This window comes from Cervus canadensis, chromosome 6, assembly GCF_019320065.1.
Source record: "Cervus canadensis isolate Bull #8, Minnesota chromosome 6, ASM1932006v1, whole genome shotgun sequence".
NCBI lineage: Eukaryota > Metazoa > Chordata > Mammalia > Artiodactyla > Cervidae > Cervus > Cervus canadensis.
In genome coordinates this window covers 85,608,232-85,633,899 of record NC_057391.1, presented here as the reverse complement: position 1 = coordinate 85,633,899, position 25,668 = coordinate 85,608,232, and positions in this window count along the sequence as shown.

Sequence of the window (25,668 nt, the reverse complement as noted above, 5' to 3'; positions counted from 1 at the left end):
ATTATACAGTGGAAGTGAGAAATAGATTCAAGGGATTAGATCTGATTGAGTGCCCGATGAACTATGGATGGAGGTTCATGACATTGTATAGGAGACAGGAGTTAAGACCATGCCCAAGAAAAAGTAGTGCAAAAAAGCAAACTGGCCTTACAAATAGCTGTGAAAAGAAGAGAAGCCAAAAGCAAAGGAGAAAAGGAAAGATATACCCATTTGAATACAGAGTTCTAAAGAATAGCAAGGAGAGACAAGAATGCCTTCCTCAGTGATCAGTGCAGAGAAATAGAGAAAAACAATAGAAGGGGAAAGACTAGAGATCTCGTCAAGAAAATTAGAGATACCATGGGAATATTTCACGCAAAGATGGGCACAATAAAGGACAGAAATGGTATGGATCTAACAGAAGCAGAAGATATTAAGAAAAGGTAGCAAGAATACACAGAAGAACTACACAAAAAAAGATCTTCATGACCCAGATAATCAGGATGGTATAATCACTAACCTAGAGCCAGAAATCCTGGAATGTGAAGTCAAGTGAGCCTTAGGAAGCATCACTATGAACAAAGCTAGTGGAGGTGATGGAATTCCAGTTGAGCTCTTTCTTTTTTTTTCTTTTTCCCCCAGTTATTTTTATTAGTTGGAGGCTAATTACTTCACAGTATTGTAGTGGTTTTTGCCATACATTGACATGAATCAGCCATGGATTTACATGTGTTCCCCATCCTGAACCCCCCCTCCCACCTCCCTCCCCATCCCGTCCCTCTGGGTCATCCCAGTGCACCAGCCCTGAGCACTTGTCTCATGCATCCAACCTGGGCTGGCGATCTGTTTCACACTTGGTAATATACATGTTTTGATGCTATTCTCTCAGATCATCCCACCCTCGCCTTCCCCCACAGAGTCCAAAAGTCTGTTCTGTACATCTGTGTCTCTTTTTCTGTCTTGCATATAGGGTTATCATTACCATCTTTCTAAATTCCATATATATGTGTTAGTATGCTGTATTGGTGTTTTTCTTTCTGGCTTACTTCACTCTGTATAATGGGCGCCAGTTTCATCCACCTCATTAGAACTGATTCAAAGGAATTCTTTTTAATGGCTTAGTAATATTCCATTGTGTATATGTACCACAGCTTCCTTATCCATTCATCTGCTGATGGGCATCTAGGTTGCTTCCATGTCCTGGCTATTATAAACAGTGCTGCGATGAACATTGGGGTACACGTGTCTCTTTCAATCTGGTTTCCTTGGTGTGTATGCCCAGGAGTGGGATTGCTGGGTCATATGGCAGTTCTATTTCCAGTTCTTTAAGGAATCTCCACACTGTTCTCCATAGTGGCTGTACTAGTTTGCATTCCCACCAACAGTGTAAGAGGGTTCCCTTTTCTCCACACCCTCTCCAGCATTATTGCTTGTACACTTTTGGATAGCAGCCATTCTGACTGGCGTGTAATGGTACCTCATTGAGGTTTTGATTTGCATTTCCCAGTTGAGCTTTTTCAAATCCTAAAAGATGATGCTGTGAAAGTGCTGCACTCAATATGCCAGCAAACTTAGAAACCTTAGCAGTGGCCACAGGACTGGAAAAGGTCAGTTTTCATTCCAATCCCAAAGAAAGGCAATGCCAAAGAATGCTCAAACTACTGCACAATTGCACTCATCTCACGCACTAGCAAAGTAATGCTCAAAATTCTCCAAGACAGGCTTCGACAGTACGTGAACCATGAACTTCCAGATGTTACAGTTGTATTTAGAAAAGGCAGAGGAACCAGAGATCAAATTGCCAACATCTGTTGGATAATCAAAAAAACAAGAGAGTTCCAGAAAAACATCTACTTCTGCTTTATTGACTATGCCAAAGCCTTTGACTGTGTGGATCACAACAAACTGTGGAAAATTCTGAAGGAGATGGGAATACCAGACCACCTGACCTGCCTCTTGAGAAATCTGTATGCAGGTCAGGAAGCAACAGTTAGAACTGGACATGGAACAACAGACTGGTTCCAAATAGGAAAAGGAGTACGTCAAGGCTGTATATTGTCACCCTGCTTATTTAACTTATATGCAGAGTACACCATGAGAAACGCTGGGCTGGAAGAAGCACAAGCTGGAATCAAGATTGCTGGGAGAAATACCAATAACCTCAGATATGCAGATGACACCACCCTTATGGCAGAAAGTGAAGAAGAACTAAAGAGCCTCTTGATGAAAGTGAAAGAGAAGAGTGAAAAAGTTGGCTTAAAACTCAACATTCAGAAAACTAAGATCATGGCATCTGGTCCCATCACTTCATGGCAAATAGATGGTGAAACTGGAAACAGTGGCAGACTTTATTTTTTTGGGCTCCAAAATCACTGCAGATGGTGACTGCAGCGATGAAATTAGAAGACACTTGCTCCTTGGAAGAGAAGTTATAACCAACCTAGATAGCATATTTAAAAGCAGAGACATTACTTTTCCAATGAAGTCCATCTAGTCAAGGCTATGGTTTTTCCAGTAGTCATATATGGTTGTGAGGGTTGGACTGTAAAGAAAGTTGAGCACCAAAGAATTGATGCTTTTGAACTGTGGTGTTGGAGAAGACTCTTGAGAGTCCCTTGGACTGCAAGGCGATCCAACCAGTCCATCCTAAAGGAAATCAGTCCTGAATATTCATTGGAAGGACTGATGTTGAAGCTGAAACTCCAATACTTTGGCCACCTGATGCGAAGAACTGACTCATTTGAAAAGACCCTGATGCTGGGAAAGATTGAGGGCAGGAGGAGAAGGGGAAGACAGAGGATGAGATGGTTGGATGGCTTCACCAACTCATGGACATGAGTTTGAGTAAACTCCAGGAGTTGATGATGGACAGGGAGGCCTGGCGCGCTGTAGTCCATGGGGTCACAAAGAGCCAGACAAGACTGCGTGACTGAACTGAACTGAAATAACTTTGTTATATTATTTGGGAATAATATAGAGCTGACTGCACAGTGACCATTAAAAAGTGATTAAAATGTGAGAAGTTACCCACTCTCTTATTAACTCACCTCCTTGTTAATATATACCAGGCATTCTTCCTCTGCTATGAATTTTTGTTTTTTACTGTTTAATGTAATTTATGCTTGTGATTTTCAGACAGTCATGCCAGTGTGACCATGCTGAGACTATTCTCCAAGAGTGTGCACAGCACTCAAGCATGCTGCTGCCAGAAGCCTCTTCACGGAGCGATAGAGACAATCTTCAGAAAATCTGCATGACCCCTCAATCTGTTCACAAAATGTAGCAGGAAAGAGTCCGTGGCTTCCATCACATTTCTTAAAGGTCCCCGACAAAAATATATCAAAACAAAACAAACATAAAAAACATGCCACCCAATGTACAATTAGAACTAGCCCTCAAGGAGATTTCATTACACAATTGTATCAGAATAACTTCATTACATATATGTATATATCTTAGAAGATATTTATATATCTTTTCTTTGAATTCCTTAAACCTGAAGCTTAAGTGAGCTATCTTTGTTCTTCAGAGGTTAAATCACTAGGGCTTACGGGAAGAAAAGCCAGAAAATATGAACTTCCTCTCACTCCATAAGTCTGCTGTACAAATTTAATATCTGTTGGAACCTCCAGGGCCTACCGTGGAGCAATATATAAGAACAAAAATACAATACCAAAGAACACTGCCTCATATGCTATTGCAGTCACACATACACAGCCTTTTTTTTTTCTTTCCTGTCTTCAAGAGGAAAACACATACAACCATTTAAGGTGCACTTCATTTGCATAGAGAAATGAGAATTTTAAGATGTTGCCATGAAGCACTGCAAATAGAGTACAGACTCTTTTCTCCATTAGAGCTCGAGTCAAAATGGCAAAATGAATATATTCCCCTCTTCAGAAGTATCCTCCCTTGGGAGCTGAAAAAATATTTGTAGGAATAATTTTCAAAAACAATATAATTTAGATCATTTTGATTAAGGAAGCTATAATCCCTTTGGAACATGAGAACAATGCACCACGATTACTTCAAAACGATATTTTATTTATTTAATCAGAGAGATTTTTCTCACTGAAACTAGCTTGTTTTCTTGCTCTTGTTGTCAACTCCCACCTTGCATCTCAACAGTGCCAAGGACTCAACAGATTCCACGCCAAAGCATCTGTGCCATCCTTCTTTGTCCCACTGTAACTACCAAGGCTTGCATTTAAGCCGTCTCACCTAATTCATTGCTATAGACCCTCTATAGTAATGGGTCCTTTCCTCTAGGCCCACTTTTTGCAATCATTTCTCTAGACTACAGTCTAGATGAATGTTCATAAAAACCCAGGAGGAATAATCTTCCTACCTTCCCCTGCAACAAACATCGAATAGTTTCTTCATGGGACAATATAATTCATCTTTGGTTTGACATTCAACTGTTTACCACACACTTTCTGCTCTGGCTCAGATTGCAACCAGCCCTTTCAACTTTATACCTTTTGGGTCAATCTGTGATACCCTGGGACTGGACATCTTTCTCTTTATCTAAACCCAACTCAAGTTGAAAAAAGTTTTCATATGTCTCTTGTCCACCCTAGCAAAAAGCAATCTATTCTATCTCTTAACCCTGATAGCAGACCTTCCATAAAGTATTATAGCCTCTTCGTCTAGTACAAAGAAGTCATTGATCAGCCTTGAGTTTGGACTTTCTTAAGTCCATGGTGAGATAACACTCTTTGAAGCCATACCACTTGATAGAGAGCAGGGTTTTTCTAAATCCCAAACAGTCCTTTAGGTATATCAAAAACCAAATATGAAGCACAAAATGATAAAAGAAAATAGATAAATTAAATTTCATCAAAATTAAACACCTTTGTGTTTCAAAAGATACCATGAAGAAAGTGAAAAAACGACTCATGGAATGAGAGCAAATATTTGCAAATCCTATGTCTGACAAGGGATTTATATCTAGAATTTATTTTTTAAAAAGCTTTGTAACTCAGCAATAAAAAGACAACTTGAAGAAAAATAAGCCGTCTTTGAATAGAATTGCTCCAAAGAAGATATACAAATGGCCAACAAGGACAGGAAAAGATGTGCAACATCATTAGCAGCAGGGAATTGCAGATCAAAACCACAACAAGATGCCACTTCATACACAGTAAGATAACTTGAAGCAAAAAGACATATAAGAACTTTTGGCAACAATGTGGAGAATTGGAAATCTGTATACTCCTGATCTCAGTGCAAAACAGTGCAACCTCCTTGGAAAATATTCTGAGAATTCCTCAAAGCGTTAACCGAAGCCTTTCCATTTAACCTGACAATTTTTAAAAGAATTGAAAATCTATGTCTAAATGAATGTTCATAACAATGTTGAGCACCAAAGAATTGATGACCTAGAACTGGGGTGCTGGAGAAGACTCTTGAGAGTCCCTTGGACTACAAGGAGATCAAACCAGTCAGTCCTAAAAGAAATCAACCCTGAATATTCATTGGAAGGACTGATGCTGAAGCTGAAGCTCCAGTACTTTGGCCACCTGATTTGAAGAGCCAAATCATTTGAAAAGATCCTGATGTTGGGAAAGAATGCGGGCAAGAAGACAAGGGGGTGACAGAGAATGAGATGGTTGGATGGCATCACTGACTCAATGGACATGAGTCTGAGCAAACTTCAGGAGATAGTGAAGGACAGGGAAGCCTGGCATGCTGCAGTTCATGGGGTTGAAAAAAGTCAGACACACACGACTGAGCAACCAAAAAACAACAGCAACAGAACAACACCACCATTCATAGTAGCCAAAATGTGGAAAGAACCTGTGTCTCTATTAATTGAACAATGAATAAGCAAAATGTGGTATATCGATACAATGGCAGTAAAAAGAAAGGAAGTATCAATACTTGCTACAAGGATGAACACTGAAAGTATTATGTAAGTGAAGCCAGTCATCAAAAAAAAAAAAAAAAAGTGTCCACACACTGTATAATCGCATAGGAAATGCTCATAGTGGGCAAATCCATAAAAACACAAAGTAGGTACAGGATTTCCAGAGGCTGAAGGGAGGAAGGAAATGAGGAATAACAGTTAACATATTTGAGATTTATTTGGGGGTAATGGAAGTATTCTGAAATTAGACTGTGGTAGCAGTTAGGCGACTCCATGAGTATGTTTATAGTTACTGAACTGTACACTTTAGAAGACAATTTTACGCTATATGAATTCTATATAAAGCAAACATTCATTTTATAAATGCCATTGGGAACAAAGTGTGATTTTTTAAAAAATCAGTCATGGAGGGCTTGAACCATAGAGTTTTACTACAATAGTAAGATAAAGGAAGGCTATCAGAGCAAGTTTCCTTCAGTTTAGAAAGAAAATAAAATGTTAAACCACAAGCAGGAAGCAGAGAAAGAAAGAAAAACTGAAAGTAAGAGAAAGATGGTACCTGGGTTCTCCAGTAGTCCCAAAGAACTGCATGCAGGCAAAATGACAGAAATTCTGATAGAAAACCTAGATCCCTTGAAAATAAGCTCTGAGACACTTTGGGCTGGTCTTCTGCCTTGCGGCATATCCCACAAGGTAGTTCCTATGCTTCAAATGACTTGGCCTTTTATCTTTTGCAGTGATTGACCTTAGAGACCTTTGGATTTTCCAACTTCCTGAACTTCCGTTACAAACATCACTCTGACTTGAGAATTTCCTCTATTTTCTAAACTGCATCTGAGTCCCTGTGCCCACCTCCACCCAGACCCTGACAGAGATATAAGGCTCACAGAACAGAGTAAGACTATGAAGAGGAAAGTCAAGGCACCCAAATGAGCCTCTCACCTGGGATGTCAACAGTTTATAAGCTACCATGTTTGCATATTAAGCCATTCTGTTATATCCTTTGATCCTCAGCAAGGGATTAAGGGAAAGTCTTTGAAAGGACACTAGACAAAGATCATCAAGAAAGAAGATTTATGGTCCTAGGGGGACAGTGAGCAGCTCCAAATGCTGTCTGTCTCGCAAACTACAGGGACAGAAAGAACAGTCCCTCATGTCTGGAGATGAAAAACAAATAGAGTCATCGGTTTTAAGGTCAGAAGGACGGTAATATTCAGCAAGAGGCCAGCACAATCAAAATCATCAGTAAAACCTGGGGGGGGGGGGGAAAGCCACTGACCCAGTATTCAGAGTTATTGTCACAGTAAAACAAGGATGTAATGACCTTTGTGTGTGTGTTAGTCGCTCAGTTGTGTCCAACTCTTTGCGACTATAGGACTACAGGCTGCCAGACTCCTCTGTCCATGGAATTCTCCAGGCCAGAATACTGGAGTGGGTTGCCATTTCCTTCTCCAGGGGATCTTCCCGACCCAGGGATCGATCCCACATCTTCTGCATTGCAGGCAGATGCTTTACCATCTGAGCCACCAGTGAAGCCTTGTAATGACTTCTCCTGTTACCCAAATCCTTTGATGTGACATACATATATGCCTATGCATTTACAGATTACATAGATGTAGATGGAATCCAGAACACTGAAACATAAAAGGTACCACCCTCAAACCAAAACTCGTGAAGAATCCTTTAAAGATAGAAGGCAGAAAGAATTCAATTGACAAAGAGAAAAGATCAGAAGAATTCATCACCCAAATGCACCCTAGAAGAGGGCAGCTGTGATGATGATAAGGATTCTGAGTGCTCCTATTTGACTAGATTAACACAGGAAACACATTGAGACCCTGAGGCATTAGACAGTGAAACTAAATGGGTAAATGCACTCAGGGTACCAGGTCTGTTGGGTGAACACCTGGAGATCTCCACAGCATCAGTCCAGACATGGAGTGTGAGCAGTAGAGATGGAAGCAAAGCAACACATTGGCTGCTATTCATGGGATCTCCAGGAGGCAGAGTTTTCAGTCTCTTTCACTGACACCCTGGCTGGCAGCCTTATGTTTCACTACTAGGTCACTTGAAGTTCCCTAAATGTGTCTACTGGTCTTAGGCCATGAGTCTGTACATGCTATACATTTTACCTAGCAAGCCATCCCAACCCAAGGCATCTGGTAAGGGTTAGTCATTAAATAGATGAATATATATGTAAACTGTGTAAACTGCTTATGACCATGCCTGGATATAAAAATTACTCTAGGAATCTTTGCAATTTTTCTATCATTAATTATTATTATTTACCAATTAAGTCTAATTTCAGGAAACCACTGCAGAAAATCATTCCTTTACCTGATGCCCCCAAAGTGGTGGAATTAGGACCTTCTAAAACACTTAGCTGGCTTCTCTGGTGGCTCAATGGTAAGGAATCACCCTGCCAGTGCAGGGGACGCGGGTTCAATCTCTGGGTCAGGAAGATCCCTTGGAGAAGGAAATGGCAGCCCGCTCCAGTATTCTTGCCTGGAAACTTCCACAGACAGAGGAGCCGGGCAGGCTACAGTCCATGGGGTCACAGAAGAGTCAGACATGACCTAGTGACTAAAACAACAACAAAAACATGTGGGTGTGGAAAAATGAGTCAATATTAATCTGCCTCTCAATTTTAATTGTGAAAGGAGGAATTTTTAAGGTATTAACCTTCATATATTCAGCATGTAATTCACATACTAGCACATTAAGGGCACTAAACCGTTTTACTGACAGAGTGAACAAATAAATATGACTGTAAAAATGATCATTTTCTTCAGATAATCTACAAAGGGTGTGCTTGTCAGCAGATCTTTGAACATTAATTACTGCACCCCAGGGGCTGAAAACCGACATCTGTGTGAGCTGCATTGCCTTTGAGATGAGGCAAGATATTTCACGTCTTCAAATCACACGGCTCATTGAACTGCCCTGAATGAGACAAAGGCCATCGTTTTGCCAAAACTTCACTGCATGTCACATTTCTGTGATCCTAGCTTTTGAGAGGAGTGACTGAAAACTTCCTCCGGAGAGCTCCTTTTTGAGTTAGTCAAGACATAGTTGAGACATGGGTGTGATCTCAGGGTCGGGAAGATCCCTGTAGAAGGGCATGGCAACCCACTCCAGTATTCTTGTCTGGAGAACCCCATGGACAGAGGAGCCTGGCAGGCTACAGCCCATGGGGTCACACGAGACTCGGACATGAATTAGCGAGTAAACGACAACAGCAAGAAGACATACTTAGAGGATTTCCCTGGCAGTCCACTGGTTAAGACTCTGGCCTTCTAATGCAGGTGAGTTTGATCCCTGTTTATAGAGCTAAGATCCCACATGTCTCCTGGCCAAAAAAGCCAAACATAAAACAGAAATGTTATTGTAGCAAGTTAAAGTCTTTAAAAATGGTATGCATTAAAAAAAAACTTAAAAAAAAAGACACACTTGGAAATTGTTGTTGTTGCTTATGTGCTAAGTCGTGTCCGACTTTGAGACCCCATGAACTGTGTGTAGCCTGCCAGGCTCCTCTGTCCATGGGATTTCCCAGGCAAGAATAATGGAGTGGGTCACCATTTCCTTCTCGAGGGCATCTTCCCAACCCAGGAATTGAACCTGTGTCTCCTGCATTGAAGGCAGATTCTTTCCCCCTGAGCCACCAGGCAAGTTCAGTGGTCCTAAAACCACTCGTTTTTTCCTCAAGTAATGGCCACAGAGAATCTGAGAGTTAACATTATATGTCCCGGTACCCAGCCATTTGGGCCAACATTATTCTAGATGTTGATGTTTCTGTGAAAGTATTTTTAGATAAAATGAGCATTTAAGTCAGTATACTTTTAATAAAGCAGATTACCCTCCATAATATAGGTGGCCTCATTCCATCAGCTGAAGGCCTGAATAGAAAAAAGGACTGACCTCCTCCCAGGAAGAGGAATTCTGCCAGCAGACAACAAGGTCAAACTAAGCTGGGTCTCTAGCCGACCTTGCAGCTATTAGACTTGCCAGTTTCTACAGTTACACGAGCCAGTTATCCAAAATCTATCTTGCTATCTGTCTACCCACCTCTTGAAAACTCACACACAGATCCCATTGGTTCTGTTATTCTAGAGAAACCAGACTGATACAGTGAATATGAACTCAGAGGCCACAGCTGGCTAACCAATGTGATATCTATCATATGCTAAAGCCTCAGTTCCTACCTCCTAGCACAGGAATAGAGGCTTCCCCTGGTCAATTTATTACAGTAAATAAAGTTTACCCTCAGGGACTTCCCTGGTAGAACAGAGGTTAAGAACTTGCTTTGTAATGCAAGGCATGTGGGTTCAATCCCTCTCAGGGAACTAAGATCCCAGATGCCAGCCTATGTGCCGCAACTAGAGAATTCAAGTACCACAACAAATAGATTCTGCATAATGCCATGAAGATCCCGAGTGCCTCTACTGAGCCCTGGCACAGCCAGATATTATAAAGAAATAAACATTTTTTTGTTTTAAAGTTTGTCCTCAATCCCATTTTCTCTCTCTTTTATATCCTTTTCTAACATATATGATCATCTTCATCCTCCCACACAAAGCGCCATGTGTCCTCATGTATCCATCACGGGACCATGCAGAAATTTAAAATTCCATGGGCCTGCCTCTCTTCGATGGAGCAGACAGCAGCTTAAAGAGAAACTACACACAGGTGTAGAGAACAAATGTATGCATACCTTCCTAAATTGAAGCTCTGTCCCCATTACACACCAACTCCCCATTCTCCCTCCCCACCCTCCAACCTCCTGGCCCCTGGCATCTATCAGTGTACTTTATGACTCTATGAATGTGACTGGTCTAGGTACCTTGCATAAGTGGAATCAAACAGTATTCGTCTGCGCGCCTGGTATATATTGGAATGCATTTTTAAGGTTAACTTAATATATGTCCTCCAAGCAGATTATACCTTCTGCCCCCTCCCCGCCCCCTGCTATACAGTTCTCATCACTTATCCATTAACTACATACAGAATGGGGACAGAGCTTCAATTTAGGAAGGCGAAGAACTCAGGAGATGGACGATGGTGAGTTGTATAACAATGTGAGCCTACTTAGAGCCACTGAACTGTGCAGTTAAATATGGTTGAAATAGTATTTTATATTATGCTACTTTTGCCATGATAAAATACTACTACTAATAAAAAGAAGCTGTGAACTGACATGAATTGCACTAATCGTTGGATCTCTTTGGGCAGCTTTGCCTTTCCTCTGGGGCTGCTGTTGACACAGACCCTGCCTGAGCCATGGAGGGCCTTGTGGGAAAGGACTGTGCTGCTTCCGCCTTTCTGTGTGGGGTCCTTCTCCCCTACCTCTTCCTTGGTTGCCATTCAGCTAATCAGATGCTTTGAACAGTGGAATGAGAGGTAAGAGATCTCTGTAGCATGGACGTTAAGAGTCCTTTGCAAAAGAGAGGAGTTTTTAAGACAGTGTAGCTTTGGCAAATCTCTGTGACATTTGTCAACTTTGAAAAAGTTATAGTACAAGTTTGTGACTTCTGTGTGTGTTCTCCGTTGCTCGGTCATGTCTGACTCTCTGGGACACTATATGGCCTGTAGTCCCCCAGACTTCTCTGCCCATGGAATGTTCCAGGCAAGAATATTGGAGTGGGGTGCCATTTCCTCCTGCAGGGGATCTTCGCTACTGAAGGATAGAATCCATGTCTCTTGAGTTCCCTGCATCGGGAGGCAGATTCTTTACCACTAGTGCCACCTGGGAAGCCCAGTTTGTGCCATGTTACTATCAAACTTGGATAGACATAGGAGAACATATGCTAGAAAAAGTCACAGCTAACTATATATTTCAATTTTTAAAAACTGAAATGACTTGTGTTAATAATGGAATTTTATATTAATCACCTTCAGTGGTTATAGGAATTACAAGCTTTAGGTTTTGTCACCTATTTAATTGTGCTGATATCAGCTGCTATGAAAATCTCCCAGCAATGACTGTTCTTGTTTTGATACTTGTTAAAAGCAAGCTGTCTTTATCCAAGCTCTATAATAAAGCTAGTGGAGGTGATGGAATTCGAGCTGAGCTATTTCAAATCCTAAACGATGATGCTGTTAAGGTGCTACACTCAATATGCCAGTGAATTTGAAAAATTCAGCAGTGGCCACAGGACTGGAAAAGGTCAGTTTTCATTCCAATCCCAAAGAAAAGCAATGCCAAGGAATCACAACAAACTCTGGAGAACTCTTAAAGAGATAGGAAGACCAGACCACCTGACCTGCCTCCTGAGAGTCCTCTATGCAGGTCAAGAAGTAACAGAACCAGATATGGAACAACGGACTTGGTTCCAAATTGGGTAAGGAGTATGTCAAGGCTGTATATTGTCACCCTGCTTATTTAACTTATATGCAGAGTATATTATGAGAAACACTGGGCTGGAGGAAGTACGGGCTGGAGGAAGTACAAGCTGGGATCAAGATTGCTGGGAGAAATATAAATATCCTCAGATATGCAGATGATACCACCCTTATGGCAGAAAGTGAAGGGGAACCAAAGAGCTTCTTGGTTAAGATGAAAAAGAAGAGTGAAAAAGCTGGTTAAAACTCGACATTCAAAAATCTAAGAACATGGTATTCGATCCCATCACTTCATGGCAAATAGATGGGAAAACGGTGGAAACAGTGAGAAACTTTATATCCTTGGGCTCCAAAACCACTGCAGATAGTGACTCCAGCCATGAAATTAAAAGACACTTGCTCCTTGGAAGAAAAACTATGACACATCTAAATAGCATATTAAAAAGCAGAGACATTACTTTGCCAACAAATGTCCATCCAGTCAAAGCTATGATCCAGTAGTCATGTATGGATGTGAGAGTTGGATCATAAAGAAAGCTGAACATCAAATTGATGCTTTTGAACTGTGGTGTTGGAGAAAACTCTTGAGAGTCCCTTGGATTCCAAGGAGATTCAACCACTCCATCCTAAAGGAAATCATTCTTAAATATTCATTGGAAGGACTGATGGTGAAGCTGAAACTTCAATACTTTGGCCACATGATACAAAGAGCTGACTCATTAATAAAAACCTTGATGCTGGGAAAGATCAAAAGCAGGAGGAGAAGGGGATGACAGAGGATGAAATGGCTGGATGGACATGAGTGCAACTCAATGGACATGAGTTTGAGCAAGCTCTTGGAAATGGTGATAGACAGGTAAGCCTGGCGTGTTGCAGTCCATGGGGTCACAGACAATTGGACACAACTAAGCAAGTGAACAACAACAATGAGACCCCCTAAAGGGTCACATTTAGCAGCTGGACTAAATAACCCTTAGGGCTTCCCAAGTGGCTCAGTGGTAAAGAATATGCCTGTCAATGCAGGAGCCGCAGAAGGTGGGGTTCAACTGAACAACAAATATTTTAATATTCCATACTTCTATATGGGTTTCCCTGGTGGTTCAGAGGTATAGAATCCACCTGCAATGCAGATGTGGGTTTGATTCCTGGGTTGGGATGATCCCCTAGAGAAGGAAATGGCAAAAGAGTCTAGTATTCTTGGCTGGAGAATCCCATGGACAGAGGAACCTGGCAGGCTACAGTCCTTGCAGTCGCAAGAGTCACACAAAACTTAGCTACTGTGCAACAATACAACAATACTTCTATATGATTCACGATCAGGAACATCAATGATCATGTAATTTATATCATTTATCAACGATCATTCAGAAGCACTGATAAATACTGATACATCTTTTTGTATGATACTGTAATTAGCACTATATGAATTTGGTGGTGCTAGTAATAAAGAGGGCTTCCCTGGTAACTCAGCTGGTAAAGAATCTGCCTGCAAGGCAGGAGACCCTGGTTAGATTCCTGGGTGGGGAAGATCCCCTGAAGAAGTGATAAGTTCCCCACTCCAATATTCTTGGGCTTCCTTGGTGCCTCAGATGGTAAAGAATCTGCCTGCAAAGCGGGAGCCCTGGGTTCAATCCCTGGGTTTGGAATATCCCCTGGAGGAGGACATGGCAACCTACTTCAGTATTCCTGCCTGGAGAACTCCCATGAACAGAGGAGCCTGGCAGGCTACATCTATACGGTTGCAAAGAGTCAGAAAGGAATGAGCAGCTAAGCACAGCACAACAGAGTGATAAAGAAGCCACCTGTCAGTGGAGGAGACGTAAGAGATGCAGGTTCAGTCCCTGGATCAGGAAGATTCCCTAGAGGAGGAAATAGCAAACCACTCCAGTATTCTTGCCTAGAAAATTCCATGGATGAGGAGCCCGGCAGGCTACAGTCCATAGAGTTGCAAGGAGTTCGACATGACTGAAGTGACTTAGCATGCATGTAAATTTGAGAACCATGATTCCTGCCTTATGTGGTGTATAGTCTAAGACATAATAATGTTATTAAAGGATGAATATCTTTAACTTTAAAACATTTCAATTAAAATGAACAAGTGGGCAATTGATAAAATAAAATGGATTAAATAGCTAATAAACATGTGAAGAAAACTCTAGTATGACTAATAATCAAGAAAAGAAAATGTTTATAATGAGGTATCTTTTTAGTCTCAGATTGATGAAAAGTTGTCAGTTCTTACCATCAGCAAGGGATTGAAGAACTATATATTTCTATCCCACTAAGGAGTCAATGAGTCAATAAATTATGTTTGTATTTTTTTTTCCTCAAGCTAATTTGAATTGAGTCTCTGTCACCTACAATAGAATGAATCCAACACTGTCCAAGTAAGATATTTTTTCTCCCTTCTTATAACTTTTAAAAAAAAATTTGTTTACCAGATTGAAATTATGTTCTCTCTCTCTCTCTCTCAATCTAAATATTTTAAATCAGGCTTAAAGGGCAAGGAGAGAAAGACTTTAATTTTACTTACCCATAGTTCTCAGTTAACTAGGTCCTACTTCCTCTGCTCTTGCTTGCTTTAGTCTAAAAGCTCAGTTTCATCTGGTTTGTGATGAATTTCAAAGAATAGAACTTTAGACTTGCTTAAAGCAAGTCCAAAATAAGAAAAACCAAATTTATACATGAACATCAAATCTGAGACATTTTGTTTTACCAAATAGATGCCTTGCTTTAAAAAAAAAGCTTTCTTGTATAATTCCTTTAGATAACAATCTCCTCTAGTGAGCCTCCAACGTGATTCAATTTATAAGTAACTTTCCAGAAGCATCGATAATGTCAGGCTGGGTGGTGATCATGTGATACAGGAGTTCAACCCCAGTCTTCACTATTGAGGTTAACTTGCAAGGAGAGAAGCAAGGCCCAGAATATGGTCGAACAAGGTGGAGCGAACTTTCAGATATCCTCAGAGTAAAATGAATCTTTTTAACATTTGGCACTCTTACTGCCTTTAGATGTCTATCCTTGAGTTGGTATAGCTTCTGTCTACCAGGGAGAATTTGTTTTTTGTTTGCGTGCCACTGCAATCAAAAAAGTTAACAGAAACCTAGTGTTAAAGAAAACAATCTGATTGTATTGCTTGGTTGATTGAGTTCTCTCTATGGAGTCTTAAATGCAGACATCTCAAGGGCTGGAAAAATGTCAACTGATAGACTGCATGAAATTGTGGAGAATTTCAAATATCTCCTTGGGCTGTATAAATCCTCTAGTCACTATGCTAAGACATAAAGTTACTTGCTTTCCTGGACAATTAGCCAATTGTGTTTTTAATATTTCAATGAGATATTTTGGTGTGGGAACACAACTATGAATAATAGAAAAGTTCTGAAAAAGCATAAATAGAAAGTATATTACAGCCAAAAGAAAGAGCTTCTTTCCTTAGTGAAGCAAAAAAGCAACTCTACAGCATGTATTATTTCTACTGTTGAACAAATAGGTAACTATGGTTCAAGTTATTGGCTCATAGACAAGAGGAGCACAGACCTATAATTTCCCCCAAAGATTTCAGGATGATGACAGAAAATGAAGTCTCAGCTAGGAACTTGCCAATGATTTCCTTGGAGCCACATGGGCCCTGGGACATTATGAAGATAATAATGAATATTTCCATTAGAAAAGATAACTGAAATGACTTAAGAAATAAGGGTATACATAGATCGTTACTTGAAAAGCTCAAGGGTAGTGTTTCATGCATACCTGGTTGAATTTAGGAGCTAAAGTCATTCCAAAGGGAACTGGTTTTTGTCTCTGTGACAATTAGTTTTATGTCTCAACCTGACTGGGTCATGGAGCTCCCAGGTATCTGGTCAAACTTTATTCTGGGTACATGTGTTTTTGAGAGAGCTATTGGAATGGCACAGAATTCACTACCAATTCTGACTCAAACACACTCATCATCACCATGGGGGAAGAGAGAAGCATCCTTACTGTGGAGCCCTGTACCAAGGTCCCAGGATAAAAGTCTCTGGAATTGACCAAACCCCATAGCAACTGTTGCCATAAGCCTCAGGATCTAAAGTGGCCAGTTCCCTGACCCCATATTGGTAAAATACCCATCCTGTTATCCGCCCTATAGCATCCTAGTGAAAGAAAGAAAGAAACAGAAAGTTGTTCAGTTGTGTCCGACTCTTTGTGACCCGTTGGACTGTAGCCCGCCAGGTGCCTCTGTCCATGGAATTCTCCAGGCAAGAATACTGAAATGGGTAGCCGTTCCCTTCTCCAGGGAATCTTCCCAACAGAGGATCCAATAAAGATCTCCCACATTGCGGAGGGATTCTTTACCATCTGACCCAGCAGGGGAGTCCAAAAACTGGAGTGGGTAGCCTATCCCTTCTTCAGGGGATCTTCCTAACCCAAATATCAAACCGAGGTTTCCCGCATTGTAGGTAGATTCTTTACCAGCTGAACCACCAACATTCCAGCAGGAATTTTCTGTCTTGAGGTTATAAAAATTGGCTGCTAGCCTGTGAAAGGGTTCGGCTCTCCCTTGCGCCAGCTGACTGTTCTAACAGCATCTCCCACCCTGATAAACGTTATCCTCTTCTCATCCTGCCTGATGTCTGGAAATTCTTTTCCAACCTGCTCACGGACCACAGCAGTTACTGCAAATCAATTAATTGGATGTGAAGGAAACAAGTTTGATCTTTGTCCCTAAAAATCTATGAAAGGCATAGATGGATGCCATACCTATTTCAAGAAAAGTCTGAATGTGGGACGTGGTGGAGGCTGCATTGGTGAATAGCAGCAATCAACCCATGTTTCCTAGGGATTAACTGTGGGGTCAGCCTGGGAGCCAGTATGATACCACTCAAGGGGGCTGCTTAGAAGGAAGGCGGGACTCGGACAGAGTAAACCACTGGATGTCCATGGTTTGGGGAGGAATTACAATCAGACACCAAAATGAGAAGCATTGCTTTAACCGAGGATGCTCCCACTGGGGAAATTTTTGAGAAAGACACAAAAGTTCCCCAAGAGATAATGAGTCAGATTTGGCCACCTGCCAAGCTCAGAGATCAGCAAAGTGAGATCATGACTGCGTGACAGGAGGAGCCAGCCAAGTGTCACCTTTCCTGCCCCTAATACATCTTCCTTCTCTCACTATTCCCCTCCCTGCTCCCCCCAGGCTACTCCCAAAGTGGACATGGAAACAGTGCAGTTGGGTGAATTTAACTTTTAACCTCAAATAAAGCTCGGAGTCTAGATTATTACCACGGACTGGCCATTTTAATTCTGAAATGAGATTGTTATTGCATTTAGAAGTACAAGAGAATCTTTTTTTAATTAGCTAAGAGCCATGAGACCTGCCCCAGTCCTTACTGAAGGTCCAAGGGAGAAAGAACCTACGCAAGTGTTTTAAAGGGGCAGAGTTTTATTTTGCTTTTGCTTTATTCTCACACCCTAGGAAGTCCCACTTGTCAGCTGTAGTGTTTGGATCTGGATGGTGTTCTTTTTAGTACCGTAAACATAATGATTGAAGGTGCCACTGTGGAATAAAATGTAGATTCAAATGTCAGCTCCACCACCCATAAGCTATGTGAACTCTGACAAGAAACTTAGCCATTGCAATCTTTCTCTCTGGCAAGTGGGGATAATGGTTATTCCCAAATGGAAACCCACTCGAATATTCTTGCCTGCAGAATCCCATGGACAGAGGAGCTGGGTGGGTGGGCTACAGTCCATAGGGTCGCAAAGAGCTGGACATGACTAAAGCAACTTGGCACAGCGCAAGGCCCTGCCTCACAGAGCCGATGTGAGGGCTAAATAAAATGATGTAGGTAAAATCGCTGAGGACTGTGCCTACCATATGAGTACTCTCTAACAATAACCATAATTATTATTTTTACCAAACAGTCACAATTAACCTCTTTCTCCTTGCCTCCAAGAGTGTACTGATATTTGTCAGACTATAACTCATTTCTCTGCTACTCACTAAACTCATCTTTTGGACTTCGAATTGTTTTCTTTCTTTTTAATTGCAAGATAATTACAGTGTGGTGTTAGTTTCTGCTGCACAGCAACATGAAGCGGCCATAAGCATACACATATTCCCTCCTTCTTGAGCCTCTGCCCCCACCGCAATCCCATCCCTATAGATGGCTGCTGAGCACCAGACCGACTATGGTACAGCAACTTCCCACCAGCTATTTCACACCTGATAGTGTGTAGTTATCAGCGCTACTTTCTCAATTCATCTCACCCTCTTCTTCCCCAGCTGTGTCCACAAGTCCATTCATTGATTTCCTCATTCCTTTTTCATTTATTTCTGCTCCGGTTCTTATGATTTCTTACCTTTGTCTAACTCTGGGTGTTTTCTTTAAGCTCTTCCCTCTGAAGTGAAAGTCTGCAGTCGTTCCTAGCAGCTGGCAGCACTGTGGTGGGGAGTGGGAAGTACATCCAACTGAAAACTGCAGGCGGAACTCGAGCAAGTGGAAAGTGACTGCTTTGCCTGGCAACTCCCCAGTTCCCTGCAGAGTGAAAACTCCTCTGCCCCCTTGGTAGGAATGATCTAGGATTTTGAAGACTTCTGGGTTCATCATACTGATTTTCCATACCCCTTTTGAGATAATCATTTCACTGAAATTCTAGTTGCATGGGGCACATCGCATTTTGGCATTTTCGAATATTTCCACCTATGTTATAAGAATTATTGTCTGATTTCTTCCTTATAGGTGGGAAGGGAAAGAATTAACATGATTTAAGCTGAATAATCTTGAAATATGGAAAGCCTCTCATCTTAAAGACCATTAGATAATCAATCACAGGTTATCCTCTGTCCTCTAAAATCTTACAAAAATTGAAAAGGATCCATAAAACTAGCAGGCAATGATAACCAGGGCTACTCAAATGAAAAAAAAAAAAGAAAGAAAATTGGCAAAGAGGGCATGGAGTACATGTCATGTATCTGTTGTTTCTACCTAGCTGTATTGGGGTGTTACTGTGCTCGAGGATCTTATAATCAAAAGAAGCCTCAGGGGTTGTCTATATCAGTCTCCTCCATCCCCTTCTATCTTGCCATCTTATCCTGACCCTCCCAACTGATGATCCTTAGCTTCTGCCATGATTTATTGGACTTCTAGAATAATTACTTCATTCAATGTTTTGTTTTAGAGATATAATACATTTTTGTGGTTCAAAATTTAAAAGGCCCAAAGGGGTGTATAATAAAATATTTCTCTTTCAAATTTTTTGCCTCAAAACACAGCTTGTAGGATCTGAATTCCCCAACCAAGGATCAAACCCATGCCCTCTGCCATGGGAGAACAGAGTTCTAACCACTGCACCCACAGAGAATTCCCTGTCTTAACCTTATTCACAGATAACCACTGGATATTCCCAAAGGGAACTATTGTTATCAGCTTAATATTACATAATGGATTTTGCATCTTGATTTTTTTTGGGGGGGGGTGTGGACCATTTTTAATGTCTTTATCAAATTTGTTACAGTATTATTTGTTTTATGCTTGGTTTTTTTGGCTACAAGGCTTGCGGGATCTTAGTTCATTGATCAGGAATCGAACCCACACTTCCTGCATTGGAAGGCAAAGTATAACCACTAAGTCCCCTGCATCTTGAATTTCAACCTAAAAATTTATTTTAGAAATTATTCCTTATCCATACATAAAGAGCATTTTCATTCTTTTTTATAGCTGTGTAATTTTCCATTGTATGCATGCACCATAATCCATAATTTAGCTAGCTCCCTACTTGTTGACATCTAGACTGTTTCCAATATTCTGTATCTCAAAAAATGATATGATGAATAATTTTGCATAAAGGCATTTCCTGTATGTGTATGAATACACCTGCAGATGAAATCTCAATAGCAAAATGACTGAGCAAGAGGATGTATGCATTTATAATTGGGATGTGTCCACATAAAGATAATGGACACACACTCACACACTCATGTTACGTGGCATGGGAGAAAATTGGGGAAAAAAAATTTTTTTTTTGGCTGTGCTGGGTCTTTGCTGCCTTGAGCCGCCTCTCTCCCGTTGCGGTGAGCGGGGCCTACTGTTCACCGTGCTGCCTGGACTTCTCGTTGTGCTGGCTTCCCTGGTTGTGGGGCACAGGTCCCAGGAGCACAGGTTTCAGCAGTTGCAGTGCTTGGCTCTGCAGCTGTGGCTCGCGGGCTTGGTTGCTCCTAGACATGGGGGATCTTCCCAGACCAGAGATCAAACTTGAGTCCCCTGCATTGGCAGGTGGATTCCTACCCACTGTGCCACCAGGGAAGTCCCAGAAAATTAGGTTTGTTGGGAACGCTCACAGGTGGTAGGGCTGGTAGTGTATAAGGCTTCACTGTCCTGTTAAGGCCCCAGGAGAGGCCTTCTGCACTGGGCACTGCAGGATGAACCATGGAAAGTGGTCCAGGATGAGGACCCTATACACATTCAGCTCTTTGTATTTCTAGGGTGATCCGGGAGAGGGCACTTGCTTAATTCTGTTACAGGGGGTGCTTCCTGGACTGGGAACTGTCCTCGAGGGGCCAGAGCTCAGTTAGTGACTTTGCATACTAATGCTGCCCTTAACCACAGGTCTCCCACTAGCCTAAAGACCCAACTCCAATCTGGTGAACTAGCTCGGTGCTAAGCTACAAGAGGGTAAAGAATGCACCTGCTAATGCAAGAGATGCAGGTTCGATCCCTGCGTTGGGAAGATCCCCTGGAGAAGGAATGGCAACCCACTCCAGTTTTCTTGCCTGGAGAATCCCATGAACAGAGGAGCCTGATGAGCTACAGTCCACGCAGTTGCAAGAGTCAGACACAGCTTAGCAAATAAACAACAAGCTACAAGAAGTGAAAAGTGAAAGTGAAGTTGTTCAGTGTCCGGCTCTTTGCGACCCCATGGACTGTAGCCCACCAGGCTCCTCCATCCATGGAATTTTCCAGGCAAGAGTACTGGAGTGGGTTGCCATTTCCTTCTCCAGAGGATCTTCCTGACCCAGGGATCGAACCTGGATCTCCCACATTGCAGGCAGATGCTTTTACCATCTGAGCCACCAGGGACAAGAAGGGGAAAGGAAAAAAAGTTAGAGGTGGCAGAGAGCTGTGATGATTTCCAGGATTCCTTTCCTTAGCTGTGTACATGCCTGCCAAGTCGCTTCAGTCCTGTTTGACTCTTTGCAATGCATGGACCGTGGCCTGCCAGGCTCCTCTGTCCAGACAAGAATACTGGAGTGATGATCTTCCAGGGGATCTTCCCAACCCAGGGATCAAGCCTGTATCTCTTACATCTCCTGCATTGGCAGGCAGGTCTTTACCCCTAGTGCCACCTGGGAAGCCCCTTTCCCCAGCTAGTCCCAATCCAACAGCCCTCCATAGAAGTTATGGTAATTGACATACACTCACACTAATGAATGACAGGTTTCCTCATACCTGGAACCATGAGGACATTATCATCTTTTCTGATCTTTGATAATGTGGTGGTGAAAAGTGTAGGCTCACTATGGTGTAAGTTTATATTTCTTTTTTTATTATCTAGACTGAGCATCTCTTCATATGTTTTAAAATAACTAATTTTACTCTTTTGTGATATGCCTGTTCATATCCTTTCCTATTTTTGTATTGGATTATTGGTCTTTTTGTTATTGCTTTCTGGAGATTTTTATCTCTTATATATGTTAGGAAATTAATGCTTTGTAACATGAATTGCAAGTGCTTCTAAGTTTATCATCTGACTTTTGACTTTGCTTATGGTGGATTCTATCTTACAGGAATTTAATTTTTCATGCAGTTGAATTTGTCACTTTTCTTTTTTTGGATTTTATGTTATATAGAAAGAACTATGTACTCTGAAATTATTTTAGAAAGCAACACTGTGCTGCAGGCTTTTTTTTTTTTTTTTAACAGAAGTTCATGTAGTACTTCTCCTTTTTCTTAGACATTTGAATCTTTATCTAATTGTTTCTAGTTTTTCAAGTTGAGGATACATAGTATAAACCTGTACATCATTTTTGTATCTAAGGAATTAGAAGGAGTTGCCTGTTCTTTTAAGTACTTAGTTACTTTAATATGCTAACCACTCAATCAGTGAGCCTTGTTTTCTATGACTATAAACTTTCTTAGGATCAATTTCCCTAGAATCCTAAGCAGGTAGATAATACTAGACTTCCATGAAGCTTATATAGACATCTTTTTCAGTTGTTGTTGTGTTTTTTTAATGTTTATCTAGCATTCAGCCATTCTTACTGGGTCTTAAGCAGTATTATGTAACTTTATCCAAGTTGCTCATAAGAATTTTTTAATGAGAAAAAAAGCAGGTTTTCATATACACAGCAAAGTGGAACAAAAGTTTCAGTTGAAAGGTTATGGAACCAATTCCAGTGCCGGGGGATGGTGAGGGTTTCCCACACATCCAAACACACAAGGCTACACCACCAGCTAAGCGTCCTATGTACATGTGTGCAAGTCACTTCAGTCACTTCATGGGGTTTATTTGCAACCCCATGGACTGTAACCCGCCAAGCTCCTCTGTCCATGGGATTCTCCAGGCAAGAATACTGGGGTGGGTTACCACAGCCTCCTTCAGGGAATCTTCCAGACCCAGGGATCAAACCCACGTCTCTTATGTCTCCTGCACTGGCAGATGGGTTCTTTACCATTAGCGCCACCCAATGTCCTACAAGGCAGCTCAATTCTGACATTATCTACCCAGAGACAGCGTCAGATCCCACAGGTTAAGTGCTCTGTTCCAGGAGACTGCCCCCTACTTCAAATGAGCATTGCAAACTCAGGTTGTTATCCTTGTTTTTGAGATCTCTGCACAAAATTTATACTTAGGATTTGCAACTCTTCCTCTCTGGCTCTCTTCTTTCTGGAGTCCCCCCACCGCCCCCACTTTGCCTGCTTTTTACATTTTATTTAATTAATTTATTCATTTTTGACTGCGCTGGGTTTTCATTGCTGTACATGGGCTCTGTCCCTTTGTGGTGAGCGGGAGCTATTCCTCCGCTGTGGTGCATGGGCTTCCATTGCAGGGGATTCTCTTGTTGCAGAGCATGGGCCCTCAGGCGTGCAGACTCAGTCATTGTGGCGCAGGGGCTTAGTTGCCGTTTGGCATGTGTAATCCTCGAGCAGGGGATCAAACCCATATTCCCTGCATTGAAATGTGAAAGTGAAATTGTTAGTCACTCACTCATGTCCGAGTCTTTGTGATGCTATTGACTGGAGCCTGCCAGGTTCCTCTGTCCTTGGAATTCTCCAGGCAAGAATACTGGACTTGGTTGCCATTTCCTTCTTCAGGGGATCTTCCTGACCCAGGGATTGAACCCGGGTCTCCTGCATTGCAGGCAGAGTCTTTACCCTCTGAGCCATCAGGGAAGCCCTCCCTACATTGGCAGGCAGAATCTTAACCACTAGACAACCAGGGAAGTAAGTCCTTGCCTTTTAGAAGCTGTAGCTTCTCAGCTCTGCCCTCTGCTTTTTAGATGAAAAAGAGTGTGGTTTTCTGTTAGATTTTCACCTGTCCTGCCTGTCTCGGCCTGCCACCTACCTAGGTTAAACACTAATGGGAAAAGAGGAGGAGGAGGAAAAGGAAAAAGGAAGGAAAGACAGGATAGACTGAAACCCATCCAAGGCATTTACCTCCTCCCTCCAAAATCTGTTTGGTAACTGTCCAGTGCTTTCAGGTGCATGGCTGTGTTGCATCCAGAGTTGGTAACTGTTGTCTATGGGCAGACAGTATGCAGGAGCTTACTTGGCCTGACTAGAAGCAACGAAAGACAGAACATATAAAAGATGCTTGTAATTAGAGCCTGTTGATAAAAAGAGGGCAGCATTTCTCTTAAAGATAGAACTCTTGGGAAACATTTTAATGGTCCTTTGGCTTATGTAAATGTTAAGCCCAAAGCTAGAAGGGATAAGAGGTATTACCAAAAAATGGGATGCAAAAATTGTGATGCATAATGAAATAACAGGACTATAGTTCCCTGGGGATGAGAGTGAGGGTGTTCCTAAGACTAGAAGAAAAGGATGGGGAAGCAGGGTGACAGCAGAGTGCCAGAGGAACTTGGCTGAGGCAGAGGGCACCAAGAGATGAAGGAAACGAGTAAGAAAATAAAGGAGCCCCCGATGCAGAAGAAATAGTGTCAGGATTATCTGATACTCAAGGGCAAGTTGTACCTCTGTTTTAGTCCCTCTCTTTAACCCAACCCACAGTTTATATCCCACTAATTATAAAAAAATTTTCAAAAGGGGGCATATACACCCTATCTGATTACTTTCTTGTATTGATTACATACTACTTCTCTAGCAGGTATATTATCTGAAAAATCATCAGTAAATTAACTCTAGGACAACAACCTCCCAGAAAGATTAATGATATATAATTTACCTTTATGAAAGAAGCAAGCATCCAATAAATTAGAAAATGCATACCATCATCCAATAAATTGTGAAATATCCCAAGTGCTCACCTTATTGAGTATTTGACAAATGGACTTCACATTCATTCAGTTACATCATTCCTATTTTCATGTCACTTGCTCTATTGTTTGCTTAAATGTATGTCTTTTCACTAAAAGTGTTAGGTGTACTTCATCCATTCTGTGTCCAGGAAGGATAATGAGCAAGGATGATCACTTTGGAACATTGAATAGTCCCTGATCACGTGTCATTGCTGTTACTGCTTCAGATGCCTAGGTTCTAATAATAGTCTCATTCTAATCTATAGATAAGATGCCAAAAGTTTAAATGTATTTTATATGAAGGATTCTTTCATTATTTTCAACACAGCCCATAATTCCATGTTGGGAAATATTTGCTTCTAAGTAACAATTTTTTCATTTCAATAGGAAAAAAGGTATAATTGGCAAGCAGAATGTCTACCTGGGTAAGAAAAAGGTTGAAAAACTTCCAGATAAACACAAAATATCTGTGTTTTAGTTAGCCTGGTAGCATTTGCATAGATACATATGCAGGATTTGTTTTTACCTAAAAACAATGAAAATTATTTGTAAGTACTATATCAAGATACATTTTTTTAAGTTGCCCCTCCCCCAACTTCTGTTTTTCTGATAACCATATCTTTCTATTATATTCATTAAATAACCTCTTAAGCTTTATCAGTTCCCTAAGGTGACCATGATGCTGCTACTGAAGCTGAAGCTCTACTACTTTGGGAAGAGCCCACTCAAAGGAAAAGATCCTGATGCTAGGAAAGATTGAGGGCAGGAGTCAAAGGGGGGTGACAGAGGATGAGATAGCTGAATGGCATCAGCAACTCAATGGACACGAGTCTGAGCAGACTGCGGGAGATAGTGGAGGACAGGGAAGCCCGGCATGCTGTAGTCCATGAGGTCACAAAGAGTTGGGCATGACGTAATGACTAAACAACAAGGCTGACCATAAGAAAGTACCAGCCTGAATGGCTTAAAAACAACAGAAGTGTGTTACCTCACACTTCTAGAGCCTAGAGGTCCAAAA